Genomic DNA, 20,528 nt, shown 5'->3' with positions numbered 1-20,528 from the left:
TTTTTCATACTGTTTTTGTATAGTTTAATTTTTAAACAAAAATACATACATTTACATGCATCCTTGTTGTATTTAATCTTGTTCATTTTAACTCTTCATTCTACCTTGTGGAGAACCCTCTGACTTCTGAACATGTCACTGGCTATGGAATCTATTCGTCTCTATTCTGCATCTTCTACACATTCACTGAGCTTTCCTCATTAAGTGTTTATTAGAGCGTTTAATAAGAAGTAGAGTAGGACAGGGTTAAGAGGAAGGCTGTTACAACAGTATTGGAATCTAGCTCAAAGTTGACATTCAAGACCAGATGTGAATTCACATATCTATTCTATCATCTCTTTACTTCTCATCCACAAAAATATGATAGCCCTGTTTAATAGCTTGCTGAGATCCAGATACACTATGTCTAAGGCATTCGTCTTACTGGCAATTTTCGGAACACTATCCAGACGAAGGGAAAAAGAATTGAGTTTGGTTTTAGAAGGATTTCTTAACAATAATCGCTTTCCATTTTAAGTGCTTCCAAATCAACTATTTAATAATACACTTATAATTTTTCCAAGGACCAATGCCCAGCTCAATGGCTTGATACTATGGTGTTTCACTCATAACTGGAAGGATTCACCTGTGCAGAAAACCAAGCAAACTGGGAGAGGCTGATTCTTTTTTTTTTTTTAAAGAGAACAGTTGTTTGCTTATTTTTTTATAAATTTATTTATTTATTTGTTTTATTTTTGGCTGTGTTGCGTCTTCGTTGTGGTGCACGGGCTTCTCATTGTGGTGGCTTCTCTTGTTACGGAGCACGGGCTTCAGTAGTTGTGGCACGTGGGCTCTAGAGTGCAGGCTCAGTAGTTGTAGTGCACGGGCTTAGTTGTTCCGTGGCATGTGGGATCTTCCCGGGCTAGGGGTCAAACCCGTGTCCCCTGCATTGGCAGGTGGATTCTTAACCACTGCACCACCAGGGAAGCCCGAGAGGCTGATTCTTAAAGTTAGACTCAGTCGCTGGAATGGATGGGGAGTTGGAAATGATTTGAGCGATAGGAGCAAGTTCTGACCCATAGGTGGAACATGGTGGGTGGAGAGTATAATTTCACACAAGGCTTTGTCAAAAGCAATTGTTGTCACGGAGGTCTCTCAAGAGGTAACAGGGAATAGGGACTTCCCTGGTGGCAAAGTAGGTAAGACTCTGCGCTCCCAATGCAGGTGGTCAGGGCTCAATCCCTGGCCAGGGAACTAGATCCCACATGCATGCCCTTACTAAGAGCTCGCATGCCACAACTAAGGAGCCAGCGAGCTGCAACTAAGACCCAGCACAACCAAATCAATCAATCAATCGATAAGTATTTTTTTAAAAAAAAAGAGGTAACAGGGACTAGAAGTGGCAGGCAAGTAGACGCAAGGAAAGGTTCTGCACAGTGACCTGAGGAGACTGGGATATCAGAGTCTTCTGTCCACAAGTTGCAAGCTAGGGTCCAAGAACAGACTCCAATACTTAACTTAGGGATACATAATACAAGGAAGGACCCAGGGCCCCAAACTGAGACATAAGGTCAGGGTGGGGATGGTAGCCAATAGCATATGATGGTGGACCTGCAAAGCATTAAACTAGGACTTCTCTTACTGAAGTCACCCCTTGCCCCAGAACCTGGCTTGGGCTGAACTTTTAAGAGGCTATCAGGTGATTCCCAGCCAGGGAGAAAGGGAGAATAAGAGGGCAGGGAACTAGACAGATACTGAAATCTTAAATCTGTGAGCAGCATGGTGCAATGCCAATCCAAAGAATTAGACTTCAGAGTCAAATCCTGGCTCTGCCATCTACTGGCAATATATGGTAAACAGATTATTTAACCTCTCTGTGGTCTCAGTTTCCTCATCTAGAAAGTGAAGATAGTATGAGTCCCTACTTCATAAGGTTATTGTGAGGAGCTGATGAAGCCACATGTGTGAAGCGCTCAGAACCAGCGCCTGCCACCTAGTAAGTACTATGTACATGTTTGCTACTAGTATCATTTGCCTTTTCCAGTTAGAGAAATCTGGATATGCGCCAATTCTCTAGCATTTATTCCCCTGTCCATCATTTTCCTGGTAACCAATAGCAGTTCTGTTATCTCATCTCATTCTTTCAATGATCCCAGATATAATTTGCCTCGGCATCGAGATTTTTAACTCATTTAAAGCAGATAGGAGATTTTAAAATATTATTTAATATCTCTTCACTTCCTTCTTAAGCCTTGTATGAGAATGCTGCTGAAGTCTCACATATGAATCTGTCTGATCCCCCTGTTCCTATTTTAATATTTCTTTCTTGTTGGAAGCTGCAGAGGCGTGAAATTTGGGGGAGGAAGTCCATAAGATATCAGGCCAAGGAAACCTCTTGAAGTAGCGGAAAGTGGCCTTGATAGGTAATTAGAAGATCTGGTTTTGAGTCTTGCTGTCTGACACAGCAGTTTGCATGGGGCAAGTGGCTTAACCTCTCTGGTTCCTGAGTCCTTATTTGTCAGAGAGGGTTTTGAATGAGATATTATCCATCCCTGCTTGGTCTGCTGCGGTAGTCACTTACCACGTGTGGCTACTGAGCCCTTGAAATGTGGCAAGTCCGAACTGAGATATACTAGAAATGTACAATACCACATTTTGAAGACTGAGTGCCAAAAAGAATATAAAGTATCTCGTTAATATTTTATATTAATCACATGTTGAAATGCGAACACCTTGGATATACTGTGTTAATTAAATGTTATTACAATTCGATCCACCTGCTTCTTTTCACTTTTTTTATGTGGCTACTGGAAAAGTTAAAATTACAGAAGTGGTTCGTGTTATACTTCCATTGGACAGCACTGCCTTATAGCTCCTCTTTGCTCCAATCATATATTATTCTACAATATTCTGATTGCTTGTCTTGCATGGGTGGTGTTTTGCAAAGTCTGAGATGACAGTCAATGGGATGAGACACAGCACAATTTCTAGTCGCATTCTTGTCTGATTTCCCTCCCTCTCCCTAGCCTCGGCTGAAGAAGGGCCCAGTTCCTGAAGATGAATTACTAAACACGATGAAGTAAAATAAGCATTGCCTTTTCCATTGCACAGAAATGTCAGCTGTTTACTACTGTAACTCACTCCTGTTCCAGCTTTCAAAAGAATGTATCAAAGGCATTTACAACTTAAATTCCCAGTGAGGGATTATTCAAATTACTTGAAAAATACCTTACAGTTTAGATCCTGACTTTCATTCTGGACTACCTACATGAGGATAAAAAATCTGAACTTTGATTTCAGGAGCTTGAAACTATTACAATGGTTCTAAAAACAGATAGAGACAACTTATTTCTCGTGACACCTGAGGAACACCTTAGGTTCCCCTTCAATATAATCTTACCGGGCCAAAGTTACTTTATAGCCAAGAGGAGTGATTATATTTCTTTGCAAAGAAGTTCCTGCCAAAACAAGTGAGGGAATGAGTGGAGGAGATCAGTAACATCAAAGTAACACTGACAGCGGGAGTGAGGGCACGAGCAAGTGAATGAGGGAGAGGAAGGGAAAGAGAAAGAAACTATACTTTTAAAAGCACTAAAAATCAAAATTTCAAATTAGACTAAAAAATACTCAAAATAATATAGGCTGGCACAAACCTGAATTCTCAGGGGGGCTAATCCAATGTCTGTGATTTATAGTCCCGAAGAAAGAATACCTTAAAATGAGAAATCCCATATTCAACTTACATGCCTGATGTTACAGGACCTGAGACCTTGGGTTTATTACTGACATGATGGATATGAAATCAAGATGCTTTACCTCCTTACTCTTAAGAGAATAAATGCTTTTTCCTTAATTTTCTTTAGCCTATTGCCAAAATTTGTTAGACCCATCCATGATAAATAAAGACTATATTACAAAGAAATAACATTTCCAAGAAGAGAGACATGAACACACACACACTTTGTTTTTTAAAAAACCTAGGCATTAAAAATATTCTACTATGAATCTATAAGTTTCTATTAAATCACCATCTTGACAATGAAAATTTATGCATCTAAATGTATAACAGACATTACATACTATTTTGGAATATTTTCACCCCCGGAGCTATGAATGATGAGTGTATAGGGAGAAATAATGCCTCAGCAGCCAGTAATATATAGGTTTGGGTCATAAAACAAAATATCAAAACAATTTCTTGGTTTCCCCAAATAGAAGGCATTTTGTTTGTGCTTCTGGGTTGGGGGTAAAAGTTAAAATGGAGAAAGGAATAGAAACAGAAAGCAAGGACATATATACACTACCAAATGTAAAATCAATAGCTAGTGGGAAGCAGCCACATAGCACAAGGAGACCAGCTCGGTGCTTTGTGACCACCTAGAGGGGTGGGATAGGGAGGGTGGGAGGGAGGGAGATGCAAGAGGGAGGAGATATGGGGATATATGTATATGTATAGGTGATTCACTTTGTTATAAAGCAGAAACTAATACACCATTGTAGAGCAATTATACTCCAAAAAAGATGTTAATAGATAGATAGATAGATAGATAGATAGACAGATAGCAAGCAAGGGCCCTGAAGATTGACTTTTTCAACTTGAAAATGGTGGCCTTTAACACCTTAAGGTCTTGCACATAAAATAAAATGGTTATAGTCTTTTAATTAGCATAGACTTGGCTAAGGTTGCCCTACTTCCTGGGATTCAGATTCAATAAAGCCTTCCTGAGGAGCTGCGATCCTCTGAACATTTGCCGCATGAAATGTCAACACGGTGCTCTAACTTGCAGAGTTTTCTGTTTGCTACAGGTCAGAGCCGTGGGCGCCCTGGGTAAAAAGCATTCTGGGTCCTGTTTATCCTCTGAGAACTGTTTGCCTTGAATTATTTTGCATGGGTGGCTATCTTTGTCATAAAACCCATTTTGTTTGCTTTTCAGAATCATTTCATCACCGATGACAAATATTACAAAGCATTTTAAGTGGGCAGGATACCGTCCTAGGAACTGGGGTTATAAAGAGAAAGTCTCAGCATCAAGGAGCTTACATAGTAGTTGGGGAGAGAATCAGCTGAGGGCCAAAAAAATATAAATGGTGTTATAAGCATAGCGGCAGGCCAGATTTGTCTCCGTGGGATTCAGATGTGCATGGGTGTGACCGGCCAGATTGCTGCCTGTAAAAAATCCCTCCGCAACCGGACAAAAATCACCAGGAGTAACATAATTTTACCAGTAACAAAGTATAAGGAAATAGTGTCGCGAGTAAAATTCAAGAGTTATACTGTCTCTGACCCAGCCCTAAGGAAACATTGCTTGGATTCTAGGAAGAAAGAAAGCTGTAAGTAAACATTTACTTTCTCTAAAGCTGTAGAATATTAGAGAAAGAACATGCCTTGAGACCCTTCTAGCAGAGTGTAACAAATGCAGGCTGTGGTAGTCATTACTGCTATTCTCCAAATATTTCCTGCTCTCTATTTTCTGAGCATATGAGTTGGAATATACTTCTTGGCTCCCTTGTGTTTAGGTGAGCCTGGTGACTAATTCTAGCATGTGGATGGACATATGGAAGTAGGTACAAAGTGTGAAGATCCATGATTCTCAGGTTAACACCCACCAGAAAGCATCGACCATGGAGACAAGGCACTGAACAACCAAGTAAACAAAATGATCCAGCTGACTGATGCCATCCAGCTTTTATCATTAGCCACCACAGAATTGGCGCAATGGAAACAATGGGGTAACCATGGCGTCAGAGATGGAGGTCACACAGGGGCCCAGCAGGAATCTATTATTGCCACCTCAGTTGCCCAACCTGTTAGCACCGTAGACCAATGTTGAGCCTCCAGTATGGCACTTTTCCTTAAGGAGACTGATGGGCCACTTGATAGCCATTGACTTCATGTGAGTCCCCTCCATCCTGGAAAATCTAGCTGTTCATTCTCACACAAATAGATACTTATTCCAGATATGGGTTTGCCTTACCTGCCTGCACAGCCTCAACCAGCTCCACTATTCAGGGGCTTACAAAATGCCTGACAGCATTTACATAGCATCTGACCAGGACGCTTCATTTCACAGCACAGGAGGTGGGACAGTGGACTCAATCGTGGGAGGCACTGGTTGTATTACACACTGTACCATTCAGAATACAACTGGACGTCACAGAGCGACAGGACTGCCTGCTGAAGGTACAGCTGAAATGCCAGCTCAGAGGCAAGACCCGGCAAGGATGGAGTGCCATCCTCCAGGATTCAGTATACACACCGAAACAGAGGCATTGATATGGCACTACATCCCCCACAGGAAAAGCCCATGGATCTGTGAACCAAGAAATGGAAGTAGGAGTGATTCCACTTGCCATTATTGCCAGTGACCCACTGGGGGACTTTGTGCTTCCCACCCCTTCAACTCTGGGCTCCTCTCGATGAGTATGTCCCAAAGGGGGCATACTCTCGCCACCACAGTCCCCCTTTAGAAGACACAGCAAGCTACACCTGTCCCCTTGTGTTCCCTGTGTCCTAGGTCCAGCAAGCAAATAATGAGTCACCATTCTACGGGGTAATTGACCCTGGTCAGCAGGAGAAGGTTGGGCTACTTTCACACAGCAAGGGCAAGGAGCAACACGCGTGGCGCCCAGGTGATCCGTGTGCCCACCTTGTGGTACTCCCTCACCCGACTGTGACTGTGAATAGACATGTGCATCGAGCTGAGTCTGAGAAGGGAGTAGTTACCGAGGCGATCACGTTACCGGGCAAGCCATTGAGACCAGCAGAGACGGCCGCTGAGCGTGAAGGGAATTTAGAAAGGACGGTGGAACAGGAAGATAGCAAATACCACTTGCAGCCCCAAGTCCAACTGCAGCAATGGAGACTGGAGTTTGTCACATTAATCTCTCTCTTCTAAGTTTCCCCTCAGGAAGAAAGACCCACCCGTACCCTGGACTAACTGCTTGCTCCCTAAACCTGTACAGAGAAGTGAATTTGTGTGTCAGCTATGAAGGGAAAATCCTTGACTACCCAGAACCATTTCTGTCATCCCCTCCCAAGTCCCATCAAGTGAGATTACAGAGATTTGATTCTGACCTGAGGTCTCCATGGTCACGCACATCAGGAACCCATCTTCCATACATCTGCCTCCGTAGAAATGAAGTTGTGAGCCCCTAACTTGCTTTGCCTCAGTCTCCTTAATATCACTCTAGGCGGCGTATTGATCTTTCGTCATCTACTTTCGCTCCCTTATCTTTCTTCTCTGATTATTCTCTTCAGCACTGACTCACAGCGTGTGCCCATTTTATCCTAAATGATTCTGATTGTGGAAAACATATATGGAGGATCTACTTTTGCTTCCGTTTATCTTTAGGTTTCAATGTAACAGCCGCCCAGAGGCATTTGCAATAACCATGTGGCCGCTGCCACGTGTACTCTGTCTTGCATATGTGGCAGTCATATATGGGCTAGAGCCCAAGTTCCCCAAGCACACCCCCTCCGTGGGCATTTGTGACACTCGCCACCTAGCCCTAGACGGAGACTGTGTGTGTATGTGGAAGCGTGTCTTTATGTGGGAGGTGGATATTTGGATCACTCTCTGTGGAAGTGAAGCAGTTTCTCAAGATATTGCTCCATTTCTACATCTAAGTGCTAAGGTAATTCTCCCTGATGCAGGGTAATTGCCCTGATTGCCTGCTAAGAACTAGAGAAAAGGCACTGCTTGTCCAAATTCCATGCAACTCACCTGAATGTGGGTGAGGAGGCATTCAGTGGCCTTGGTGTTGGAGATGAGGGAGTGCTCAGCAGGGAGTCCCATTGCAGGAGATACTGGAGCCTGAAAAGATAGAACAGTCAAAACTGTAACGAAGTATGGAGAGAGGTTCAAAACAGGGGCAGTCCCCAATAGTAATAAAACACACATTCCTTTTTGAGTGCACAAGGAACGTTTACCAAAATTCACTGTATACTGGGTCGTCAAGTCTCAACAAATTTCAAAGGATGGAAATCATTCAGAGTACGTATATGCTCTGATCACAGTGATCTTAAGCTAGAAATCAATAACAAAAAGATTACTAGAAAATTCAAAACTGATTGAAAGTTAAGCAATACACTTATAAATAATCCATGAGTCAAAGAAGAAATCACAACGGAAATTAGAAACATTTTGGACTGATAAGGAAAGATACTGCATATCAAAACTTATAGGTGTAGATAGAGAAGGGCACAGAGGCAAAATTATAGTTTTAAAAGCATGTATTAGGAAAGATAGGCTGAAAATCAATGATCTATGTTTCTATTTCAAAAAGTTAAAGAACAACAAATCAAATCCAGAGAAGAGAGAAGGAAGGAAATAATAAAGGTGAGAAAGGAAATCAAGACAATAGAAAACAATAGAGAAGAATCAATGAAGCTAAAAGTCGGTTCTTTGAAAATATTAATACAGTTGATACAGTAGAGGATGCCAGACAGCTTTCCAAGTCCAGGGACCAGAGAGGAACATCAAAGTTTGGATAATGCCAATGTCACAAAAGGGAATTTGAATGGATACTGAATAGGGCCCAGACTGTTCTATCAGTGCATGTTAGCTGCTTACTTGTGTGGTCAGTCAGGTTGTGGTCCATGGGTGGTCAACCAAGCTCCGTGCACTAAGGTGAGAACAGGAGATCAGTAGCCAGCAGGGAATCAGCTCTTGAGCTGCAAAACTATCCCATATTGGAAGCAGAATCTGTGAGGCTGTTTATAGGAGACTCGGCCATCATCTATGCTTGGTAAATGTTTTACACTCAGCATTGGAGGCAAATGATCTTATTAATTTTATGAGGACTGATCATGCTTGTGTTTGTGTTGTCCGTTTATGGTATGAGTAGAACTGTTCACTTTTCTGTGTTCACACCTGTGCATCAGTAAGGATGCACAGCGTTGCAAGTAATGGAAAATTGCTCTCAAATTGACTTAAACAATGGGAAAATATGTTAGCCCAATCACAAGGCGTCCAGAGTCAGGGCAGACTCCAAGCACATTATGTTGTATCTCCAGCTCCACTTTGCTTTGTCCACCTCTGTGGGATGGCCACAGCAGCCCGAGATATAACATGCAGATACAACGAAGTCCAGGTCAAGAGGAGACTTCTCTCTCTGTGTCTCCTTTCCAGTCTCCGTGGCAGAATTTCCTCTTATGTCTCATTGGCCCAGACTGGGACATATACCCTTTATTAAATTATTAAATTAAATATGGGATTGCCATGATTGGTTCAGACCAATTTTTAAAAAACACTTTACTGAAGCATAATATACCTCAAAATATGCGTATAGATTGATGCATTTTTTACAAACTGGGTCCACCTCTATAACCAGCACTAGATAAGGATTTTTAACCTTGCTTGTGCCAGGGAATCCTATGGCAGTGTGGTGAAGCCTAGGGACTCTTTTTAAGAATTTTTTAAAGGTATAAAGTAAAATACATAGAATAAAAAGAAATCCAGTTATCTGCAAATAACGTTATTAGCATTTTAATGCATTCATTCAGGTTAATTAAGATTAATTTGGTCATTCAATAAATTCATGATATAAGTATGTGTGCTTCTTTATTAACACATTAAATAACAAAATCTCATGCTAGATATAATTGCTACAATAATTCTGAATTGCTGATGATCGTAAAGGATTCCACTGGTGACAAAAACCATAGCTCCTGCTAATATACTACTATGGTTTGTTGCCTACATTTATGATGAAAGGAAGAGCTATGTTTCAGTTAAAGATTGGTGAAAATAAAGAGGTATTTTTTCCATGCACAGTCATAGACCCCTCGAATTTTATCCGTGGACCAATGAAGGGTCCATGGGCCCAAGGTTAAGAGCATCTGGAACTTAGACTCATCAGTTGGAATGGTCTGGATGTTGGGGGGTTGAACACCATGACCCACCACAGCAGATGAAAGAAACTGGACCTTTGAGTCCTGCAGATTCATTCATTCAATCAACAATTATTTGTCACACGCCCACTATGTGTTCGGCACCATGTTTTGTACAGGTATTCGGTGGTGAATTAAGTGACATGATCTCTCACCTCACGGAGTAATTAGACCACTGGAGAGGAAAAACAGTAGAGATGTATATAGAGGGGAACTGAAGATTCAGAGAGAGGGCAAGTTGACCATTTGAGCCGGAATTCAGAGGGCTGGTTCAAACCAAAGGATGGGTACGATTTTAGCTGAATTCATTACAGGTAATTGCCAAGAATTTCTCCTGAGCAAAGCAGGCTTTCCAGTGGGGCCACTCTGGACCCCTGATGAGCCCCTCTCTGGAACAGTCCTATCTTCAGTAAAGCCTGGTCTTCAGTGTGGTGGCTGGTCCCATTTAATTTGATACTATTCAATAAAGATCCCAATGATTCTCCTTGCCATGTTGGTGTTCTCCAGCAAAGCTTTCTGCTAAAACCACGAGTTCATCTTATAGTGATTTGCCTTAAGGTGCCGTCTCCAACAACACATTATGTTTCCAGCCTGCAACTGACGGTATCGATACAGGCATTTCAGGAAACACCTTGAATTCCTGAGGAAACACAGCTTCATTACTTCCTTGCCTCCTTCGTTATATTTACTGAGTACCTAATGGATAATAAGCATGATGCTGGGAGCAAGGGCCACAGCGATTAATGAGACATGGCTCTACCCTCAAGCAAACAACACTTCAGTGGAGGGAGAAGGGCATATAAAACCAGTAAATGCAGATGGTGTCCCAGCTGCTGGGGGAAAAGTCCATGGGGGTTGCAGTGGGGATGCAGAGGCTGGAGGGGACAATTCTGCCAGGTCTGGAGTGGGGCGTGGACAGAAAGTGTTTCATAAGCGGTCAGTTCTTAAGCTTCACCTGCGAAGAGGGGTGAAGGGAATGTTGCTAGGTGGTCAGGGAAGAAGGAACTTTCTCAGCTATGCACTCATCAACCACCATGGCTTTTTTTCCTCCACCCGGAGGAACCACGAATTACCCGTCAAAGCCCCAACGACGTGGTTCTAAAATTAGGAGTGACCATCATTCAACCTTGTTTTCCTTGCTTTTCTTCGATGGTGTTTGCAAACATGTGAGCTAAAAAAGACACTCAGAGAGTCAAAAGAAAAGAAATCCAAGCTAGGCAAGCGGGCAAGAATCAGAAACAGCCCGATAAGCATAAGGAGAGGAAATGAAGTTAGTATTTCCATGTTAGGTAAGGGAGTAAATATTCTTTAGGTCCTCGAATTGTCATGAATGAAAAAAGTTTTACATCTCCTTGTATTGGCTTATGTGGTTCTGAACCTCAGCCACAAAGGAGAATCACCTGGAGTTTTTTAAATGACCAAATGATACACCCCAAACAATTAACTCAGTGTGTTTAGGGGCAAGACATGCATTTGTATTTTTAAAGCTCCCCAGATGCAGCCCAAGTTAGGAATCGGTGCTCACATGACACGGGGTCAGCAAGCTTCATCTGTAAAGCAGCAGAGAGTAAATATTTGGGGCTTCGCAGGCCATAAAGTCTGTCGTAACCACTCAACTCTGCTATTATAGCTCGAAAGCGGCCATAGACAATAAATGAATGCCATGGCTGTGTGACCGAGAAAACTGGATTTATGGACACTGAAATGTGAATTTCATGTAGTTTTTAGGTGTCACAAAATACTTGTGTTTTGGGTTTTTTTTCCCTACCACTGAGAAATGTAAAAACCACTCTTAGCTACTGGCCATACAAAAATAGGAGGCAGGTGGATTTGGCCCACCAGCCATTGTTGGCTGTTTGCTACTATAGGCAACCCGAGACACCAGAGCAAGGAGAACAAGATGAAAAGCTTCCATTGCGTCCTTGATGAAATGTCAACTTGAAAATAAAGCACATTCCCATGGGCTGAGCATTTTTATCTGCATCCTGAATTTTCTCTCTAAAAATTCAAGCTTAATACTATACAGACATTGCTAAAACTGTATCGCACTGCTCTTTAAAAACAAACAGGTAAGGTGGACAAGTTATACAAAAACAAGTTTTCAAATTATGGTTCTATAACTCTCTGCAGTATCCATTTTCAAACTGCCAATATTGCAACCTGCTTCACAATTTCATCAGATTGGCAGGAACAATTGGATGGGGTTGGAAAGCGATGACTTGCCAAATGTTGCTTGAGCCAGCACGGGCTGGAAACAGCTTTGCTGACGAGGCTCCAGCTTGGTGAATGCACACATAGCTATAACCAACCTGTTCTCAACCAAGTAATTACCTTCTCTTGGGGAGAGAGAGCGGTATTAAAAAATTGCAGAGGGCTTCCCTGGTGGCGCAGTGGTTGAGAGTCCGCCTGCCGATGCAGGGGACACGGGTTCGTGCCCCGGTCCGGGGAGATCCCACGTGCCGCGGAGCGGCTGGGCCCGTGAGCCACGGCCGCGGAGCCTGCGCGTCCGGAGCCTGTGCTCCGCAACGGGAGAGGCCACAACAGTGAGAGGCCCGCGTACCGCAAAAAAAAAAAAAAAAAAAAAATTGCAGAAAGACAGCACACTGTAGGGGGAGAGGAAGAATGGGACAGAGAAAGGGAAAGGAAGAGAAAGAAGAGAGGGCTGCAAGGAAATAAATTCCTGCAAGATAAAAGAGAAGATGGATGTGGAGAGACTCACAAAAATTCCATCTGGGAAAGTCGTCCAGGAGATGGAAAAGGAAATTAAAGGACTGGCAGGTGAACAAGACTGGCTTTTAAAGGCTTAATAATAGGGATGTTTGGTAACCAATGAGGCTAATGCACAAGTGACATAAACCAGCAGGGGGTCTCGCAGGGGACCTGCAGCACACACAAACTGAAGGACATTTAATACAGGATAATGGCAGAAAGATAGGACTGCGGCTGAATCCACTTCCCTTCGTTCACAAAGGATGAGCTGGCAGAATTTCATAGCTTGGCACTGTCATTTGAGAGAAGGGGCGGTATTGACTGCAAAAGTCTTTGTAATGTGGGAACCGGAACCGGCAGAGGGAAGGAAGCAGGAAAGGAAGGACGGGAAGGAGGGAGGGAGGGAAGGAAAGAGGGAGGGAAGTTAACAAATGAAGTTAGAGACACTGTGCTTGTAAGTTCAGGGTTAGGGAATTATCTGCCATTCATTATAAAATACCCTTTCAATGCAGCTGATCACTAGGTCGGCTTCTCAAACCTTGATGTGCAAACAAATCACCCCGGGAGCTCTTTATTTATTTATTTTTAATATTTATTTATTTATTTGGCTGCGCTGGGTCTTAGTTGCGGCACGGGGGATCTTGGTTGTGGCATGCTGGAATCTTTTAGTTGCGGCATGCAGGCTCTTAGCTGCGGCATGCGGGGTCTAGTTCCCTGACCAGGGATCGAAACCGGGTCCCCTACATTGGGAGTGCAGAGTCTTAACCACTGGACCACCAGGAAGGCCCCACCCCAGGAGCTCTTTAAAAGGCAGGTTTTGATTCAGTAAGGCTGGGATGGAGCCCGAGATTCTGCATTTCTAGCAAACTTCCATTTGTGATGCTGCTGGTCCAAGGACCACACTTTGAGTAGCAAGGCTCTAGGCCTACACTGTCCAGCACAGTAGCCAGTAACCACAGGTAGCCATTGAGCACTTGAAACGTGGCCGATCCGAGTTAAGGTGTGTTGTACATTCCAAAGACTTAGTAAAAAAAAGAATCTACAATGTATCATTAATAATTCTTACATTGATCACATTCTGAAATGACACTGTTTTGGATATACTGGGTTAAATAAAATATATTATTACAATTAATTTCACCTCTTTTTCCCTTTTTAAAATGCGGCTTCTAAAAAAGTTAAAATTACACACGTGGCTCCTGTTCTATTTCTATTGCTCAGCACAGCTCCAGGCTCTCCGTCCTCACTCTCTCCTCTGGTTACTGAGCAGTTTGCATGGTTGATCCACAAGCGATGGGCGACACCCCCTCTCTCCTCTTCCCCTTTCCTGCTCTCCTCCCTAGTCCTGCTCCCCCAGTTTTCACCAGGAAAATATAAAGAAATTTTAGGCACTTTAACAAAAGGTGCCCGTGAGCTCATTGCCTCACACTAAACTCCCTCCTCATACAAGCATTTACTTCAGCAAAGCCCCTGGCTTGTCCATTGAACCAACACTGGCAAAAATAGGACACAGGAGCTGCACTCCAGCTCATGGTCCAGAGGAGCAAAAAGAGAGGTAAATAAAGACATATACTACAATGTTCTTGGTGCTGTAATAGAATACATCCAAGGGGCACAGTAGAGACATGATCTAAGGCAGTTCCACTGGCCAGAACTTTCTTGTCTGCTGGATTAGCTATGTAACTTTAGGCAGTGACTTAACCAGACCAATCCGTGTCTAAGCTTCTGCATCTGTTTAATGGGAACAGTAATAGTGACCTACCTCAGAGTGTTGGTATGAAAGCTAAATGAGTATACATTTATAAAGCACTTAGGTCAGTGCTTGACACATAGTAAGCTCCCTATACATGTTAGCTAAATAAATAGACTTGACAGGCCATTGTCAACCTGCCAATGAATGTTTTTAGGCATAAATGTCTAAATATAATTATGATCTCATCCCGTCCCAATGACCTTATGAAATTCAGTACTAAAAATGCTGTAAACGATCCCAATGGATGGATAACTTGTAGTTGATTCACACACTTGAATACTACACAGCAACGGAAAAAGAAATAAATCACTTCTGCTCACAACACCACGGATGCACCATGGATGACCTAGCCACAAGGACGACCTTGCAGACCTGACGTTGAGCAAAAGAAGCCAGACACACAAGGGTACATGTTGTGTGGTTCCATTTACATGAAGTTCAAAAATATGCAAAATTAATCTATGGTGAAAGATTATCTTTACTTTGGGGGTGTCGGTAATGACTGGGGACATACGAAGTAGGCTTCTCGGTGCTGATAATTCACACCTTGACCTGGGTGGTGGTTACCTGGATGTGTTCACTTTGTTAAAATTCACTGAGCTGTACACCTGAAATTTTTACACTTTACATTATGCATATTATTCCACGATTTAAGCAAAAGAAAGAGAAGCTGACGAGGAGTTCTTTCTAAATCATTTCAATTGGAAGATCCAGCCATGAACCTCTGGGTACAAAGATGTCAAAACCTACTTAACAAAGAGAGGTCAGTCTGAACCCCTTGCTTCTATTCCAATTATTTTGATCTCTGAGCCAGAATTAAGCCCTTCCTAGAGTAGGAGAAATGGGTGAGTGAGATGAAAAGAAGATTAGAGAAAAGGAGGAAAATCAGAATGGAGCAGAGATGCTGAATAGCCCTAGGAGCTCCCAGAAGTGTGTGAAGAACAGTCTATGTAGCTTGGAGAGTAGAGCGTGTGGAGAGAAACAGTGGCCAAATGTTCTACTTCAGACCTTCTTGTGAAGCTGAGCTTTTTTTCTTCCCTAAGATTTTCCTAAACACTCCCATATCTTAGAGCTCCACCTGCAGGGTTTCTTCAGTTCCCTGTGGGACTAGAAGGTTTTGCAAATTCTTTCCTCATTGCATTTTTAAGAAGCACTAGTAGTGCTACAAGAGGATGGGGCTGGCTACATCACATGCTCTTGTATTTAATAGTCAAATGGACAAACTTTAAGTAGAAGACCTTAGAGAATATCCAAAGGGCAGGGCAGAAGGACCCATAACTGAGAACAGTCTTGCTCGCAGCTGTGGGAAGATCATCTAACATCCAAGAGGGATATGTACAGAGAAAGGAGTGTTTGTGATTATTTTTACTTTGTTCCATAACCAATTTATTAATTTTAACTTATTTATTTATTTATTTAGGCTGCGCCGGGTCTTAGTTGCAGCACGCAGGATCTTTTAGTTGCGGCATGCATACGGGATCTAGTTCCCCAACCAGGGATGGAAGCCAGGCCCCCTGCATTGGTAGCACGGAGTTTCACCCACTGGACCACCAGGGAAGTCCCTAAAGATTATATTTTCTTAATATTACACAAAGAAAAAGTATTTTCTAAATTTCATGATAATTCAACCGAGCAATAACCTTTTATTATTTTAAGTATCCCCCCCCCACCGGTTTGTGAATAACATGGTGAGGATGAAAGAATCTAAGATGAAAAGGTGAGAGGACTGGGTTCTCACTGTAGTCCAGCCACTGCCTAGGTGTGAGACTTTACGTATCTGCACCATATTTACTTTGATTATAAAATGAGGAGGAGGAAGGAAGAGCAGAGGGCTCTGGACTCTAATTCTAAGAAATCTACATCCCCTTACCTTCACCACTTCCAAATGCCAGCACCTTCCTTTCTTTGTCTGAGGGCTATCTGTAGCCACTGAAGTCAGAAGATTTGTCTGCCTGTGTGGCAGGACAGAAATGCCAGGGAATTAACACCATTTGGAAGGAGCCTCCACCAGTAATACTGGGGAGTTGGTATATAAATACCCCAGCTCTCTTACCCTCAGGTAGAAGAACCCTAAACTATGTGTTTTACGCTATCTCCTCAGAATTTCCCAGAGACATCAAGTTCCACTCAATCGACATGGTAATTTGCTTGGTAATGCACCAAGTAAACATAGGATTTAGACCTACGTTAGCCGTGATGGAATATGGATGCTTTCTGGGAATTCACAATCAGATCCAAGAGTATCACTTTCAGAATGTTCTAGTAGACTGAGTTTACTTTTAGTTGTCTTTGATGAAACAATCACTATTGTACTCTCTTTCTTAACAGAGATGTGTTTTTTCGAAGACTCACTTCTAATTGGTTCATTAAGCAAAGAATTATTTTGCCCAATTCCTTTGCTTTTTTGCTTTACAGGTGAGTCAGAGCAGGAATGCAGGTCCTTCCCAGGTTGTTTCTTAGCAGAGTAGTTTTTGGTATATTATGCTTTGGTCATTTTCTCTGAAGAAGACCTGCTATTTCTAGGTAATTCCTCTTCTTTTCTTTGACTTCCAGTTCCAGAAATGACGTCTGCTGAAGGAGAACACGTTCTAGCAATGAAATCTTCCAAAGACTCCTGCCGCTGCTCGGTGACTGCGACCCCCAGGTTGTCTTTGGAAGTTTCTAAGGCCTCCTGAGTAGAGACTGGGACATGGAAGGAGTTGACAGGCAAAGGAATCCCAGCATCACCTGTAATTTTCTGAAACTTCATTAGTGTTCCTTCACTGTAAGCTGACTGCATACAAATAGAAACTTGGAGATTTTGCGATGGTCCTGGGGCGCTCTATTCACTGCTTTCCCTTCCCGGTATCACTTTCCCATTCTCCCACCAGTGTTTCCTTCCTCACCCAAAGAAACTGTTTATACCAGAATCCTTGATCTTGACATCATCCTCTGGGTGAATTTAAACTAAGACAAAACCCCACAAACCAAACACTGTGGTGATAGGGTTCTTGAAGGCTGCAGGAAAATGGTTCTCTCCACAGACAGGAATTTTAAGGAGTTTAGCAGATAATGTGAACAGAGGAAGGATCGTTGTCATTCAGGTACAAAGCTGTCGACAAGACCACTTAACCAACCGCTCTTCTCCTCCTACTGGAATGGTAGTCCCTTTAGGCATTTTAACCGCTAAAAATGTGCAAGAATTAGTAGGAGGTTGAAAAACTTGCACCCTCTGGCTAAACCTAGCCTGGTGTTCAGGAGACACGCGAAATTTGATGTATACTCCATTAAAGAAAGTAATGAAATGGCCATTTTTCAAAGATTCAAATTAAGCCACTGGTTAAGAGCTCATCGTTCCAATTCGACGGCAGAGACTTTCAAATCTGCCATTCCAAATAGTTTTCACTATCAGCTATATTCTACATCTTCTCAAGGAATCAGTATGAGGCTTTTTTTTAATCTAGAGGAAAAAAATAGTAATTGGCTACCTTTGATCTCAAAGAAGGCTTTCCCTTCACTTCCATTCCTCTCCTCCTGTCTCAGTGCAGAAGTGTTTTTACCTAGGGACTGTGTAGCAGACACTGTTGAGAGATACAGTGTTTATTCCCACCCCTTCTCCCTTCTCCATCACAGCCCATAGGGGCTTGGAAAAGTCAGACTCATGTTTCCAGTTTCCCTTATACGAAAGTGGCCATGTTACCTAATTCTGACCAATGAGACGAATGGGAAAGTGTGCCAGGAGGTTTTGCAAAAGGAGAGGAGAGAAGTATGTGAGGAGACCTCCTTCACTGCCCATCCCTTCCTATACAGATGTGGTGGTTGGAGACATAGTAACCACCTGTGACCAGGAGGAGAGACACTGCCAGAACACTGAAGATGGGCAAAAGGGAAACTGGAAAGAGTCTGAGTCACTGGGATGCAACCGAGCTGCCAAATCAACTCTGAGATCACCTACTTCCTTGTTAAATAAACACTAAATACCCCTCCGGTTTAGTCCACTATTCAAGAGATTTTTCTTGCTGCCAAAAGTATTCCCAATCGACACAGATTTGTAAAGTAATTTTTTAAAACTGAAGTATAATACACACAGAAATATGCACAAATCATAAGTATACAACTTGAAGAATTTTCACAGAATGGTTTTTGTTTTGAAATCTCCATTACCCAAATACTTTAGAAACAGTCACAGTGGTTAAAAGCACAGACTCTGGAGTCAGATTGCTGGGTTTGAAACCCAGATCCACCACTTACTAACTCAATGAACTTGGGCAAATTATTTAACGTCTCTGTCCCTTGGTTTTCTCAATTATAATATGGAAATGACAATACTATCTATGTCGTAGGGTTTTTGCAAGGATTAAACACATTAATTTTTTTAAATATAGGTGTCTGCCACATATAATAGTATGTGCTAATAAGTATTTGTTAGATATAAATAATGTTAACCAGGATATAACTCAGGAGGACGGGAGAGCAGGAAAGATCTGGGAGAGGGAATAGATGTTTGAGGGCTGTCCCGCACCTCTGTCCTGAGATGATCTTGGAAGCTAAAATGCCTAATGAACTAGTAAATGCTAAAAATATTGTCCAGCCTAGAGCTGTATAATGGAGCTACAGACCTCTAGAGGTTGGGCGGGGCTTTAAAATCTCCTGTCTGGCAGTTCTTAACTGGGATCCAATGATGCGCTTCTGGAAATCCACCATCCCTGATGTGGCCTTTGTACGAAGCGAGCATAAATAGGCATATGTGTGTTTTACTGGGGAGAGGATCGAGAGTTTTCATCAGGCTCTCAGAGGGACCCATGATACACGAAAGGTTAAAACTACTTACTAGTTCATCTCCCTGACATCATAGTTATGGCCCAGAAAGAGGCCATCTAACACTTCAACTGAATTGTCACATTTAACTTTATTTACATCTCCCTAGAAGAAAAATGAGGTCAAAGAAAATGTTATTCTACTCCAAAATCCTAGAATATTCCGATGGAAGGGACTTAGTACCTCTTTAAATAGCATACTGCTGCATTTACAGGTGAGGAATCCAAGTTCTATCGAAGTTACTATGACCTGCTCGGTATCCTAGAGAGAGCCAGAGCCGTGGTGGACCAGTTGTCCTGGTCAGCATCGAACTTTCCCCCACAATGACACTTCGGTGGCAAAAAATCCCACCAGCTCATTTCATGGGCTGGCCCTGCTCACAACTGTTAAATGCTCCGTACGGAAACCCTTTAAGTGAGGTTGCCAAGGGCAGCCAGGACCAAGGGGCTTCAAACATTCTATTCCTTTCACTGCCATAAGCTTTAGAGTGATTTTAATTAGCCATACATCTCATGTGTATCAGAGGGTAAAAATGGGGAAATAAAGCAAAGGCTTTTCTACCAACCCAATTTGTCATCTTCATGGAAAGCTGTCTCACCATTTTCTTTTTGTCTCTTCCTGTCCTTTGATAAGCCTTTAAGAACTTTCTGAGTGCTGTGTGTGTGTCAACTATGAGTATAAGAGGCGCAGAAATAGCAAACGCAAATACATGAAATAGTTATCTATAATCTGTATAAACGAAACAGTTTCTAAACACAGATTGCTCTTTCCAGGGTGCAGGTGGGGGATGGGAGGCAGTGAGTGATACTGATGCTAAACACGAGTTAATAGAGTGACCCATGAGGATGAGATTGGGTCTGGTTTTAGGTTCTGATTAAACAAGGTTTTTTTGTTTTCATGTCAGTTTAAAGGCAAACTTGAATGTCCTGGCTCACAGCTCTAACTCTTGCCTGCTGCTGGAAGGACTTTCTCATTTCTACTAGGTTTTTGATTAATGTCCTACCTGAACTGCTGGTAGGTCTGGATCACTTTATTTCTGTAGGAATGAAGGGGGGGACAAGAAGAAAAGGAAAATAGGCTTGTACAGTTGAGGCCAGGTTACCTGGCTGCAACTTAAGATGCAAAGGTCACTGAGACTTCTGGTGAAACGTTAATACGGCAAAAAAAAAAAAACCAAAAAAAAAACAAGTATTTTGCCCAGCAATGATGATTGACATGCACATTTTTATTACCGGAGGAGGAAGGTTTCAAATGTGGTTTCTGACTGTATGACATAAAGAAAAATAACAGAACTAATTATGGTCTTTATTCCATCCTTATTTTTACTTTTTGGTTGTATCATTTTTCTCCCTAAAGCCTCATCCCACCCTTACCCCTCTTCTTCCTAAAAGGACAGAA

General features: G+C 42.4%; 1 protein-coding gene across 3 annotated transcripts in view; it reads right to left on the bottom strand.

Moving 5' to 3' along the window:
• The window catches only part of RAI2 (retinoic acid induced 2), a 400,131-nt gene that overhangs the window by 209,970 nt on the left and 169,633 nt on the right, over window positions 1-20,528 (bottom strand). For all 3 annotated transcript variants that reach the window (XM_089904743.1, XM_089904742.1, XM_022562689.2), the window contains one exon: window positions 7,704-7,793. The gene's annotated coding sequence lies outside the window, so the exon portion shown is untranslated. The remainder of the gene's footprint in view (window positions 1-7,703; window positions 7,794-20,528) is intronic.

Source organism: Delphinapterus leucas, chromosome X (assembly GCF_059928025.1).
Source record: "Delphinapterus leucas isolate spDelLeu-1000000601 "Yukka" chromosome X, BTC_Dleu_Yukka2, whole genome shotgun sequence".
In the NCBI taxonomy this organism is placed as follows: Eukaryota; Metazoa; Chordata; class Mammalia; order Artiodactyla; family Monodontidae; genus Delphinapterus; species Delphinapterus leucas.
Note: the sequence above shows the minus strand (reverse complement) of the source record. Positions and strands in the feature narration are given on the sequence as shown.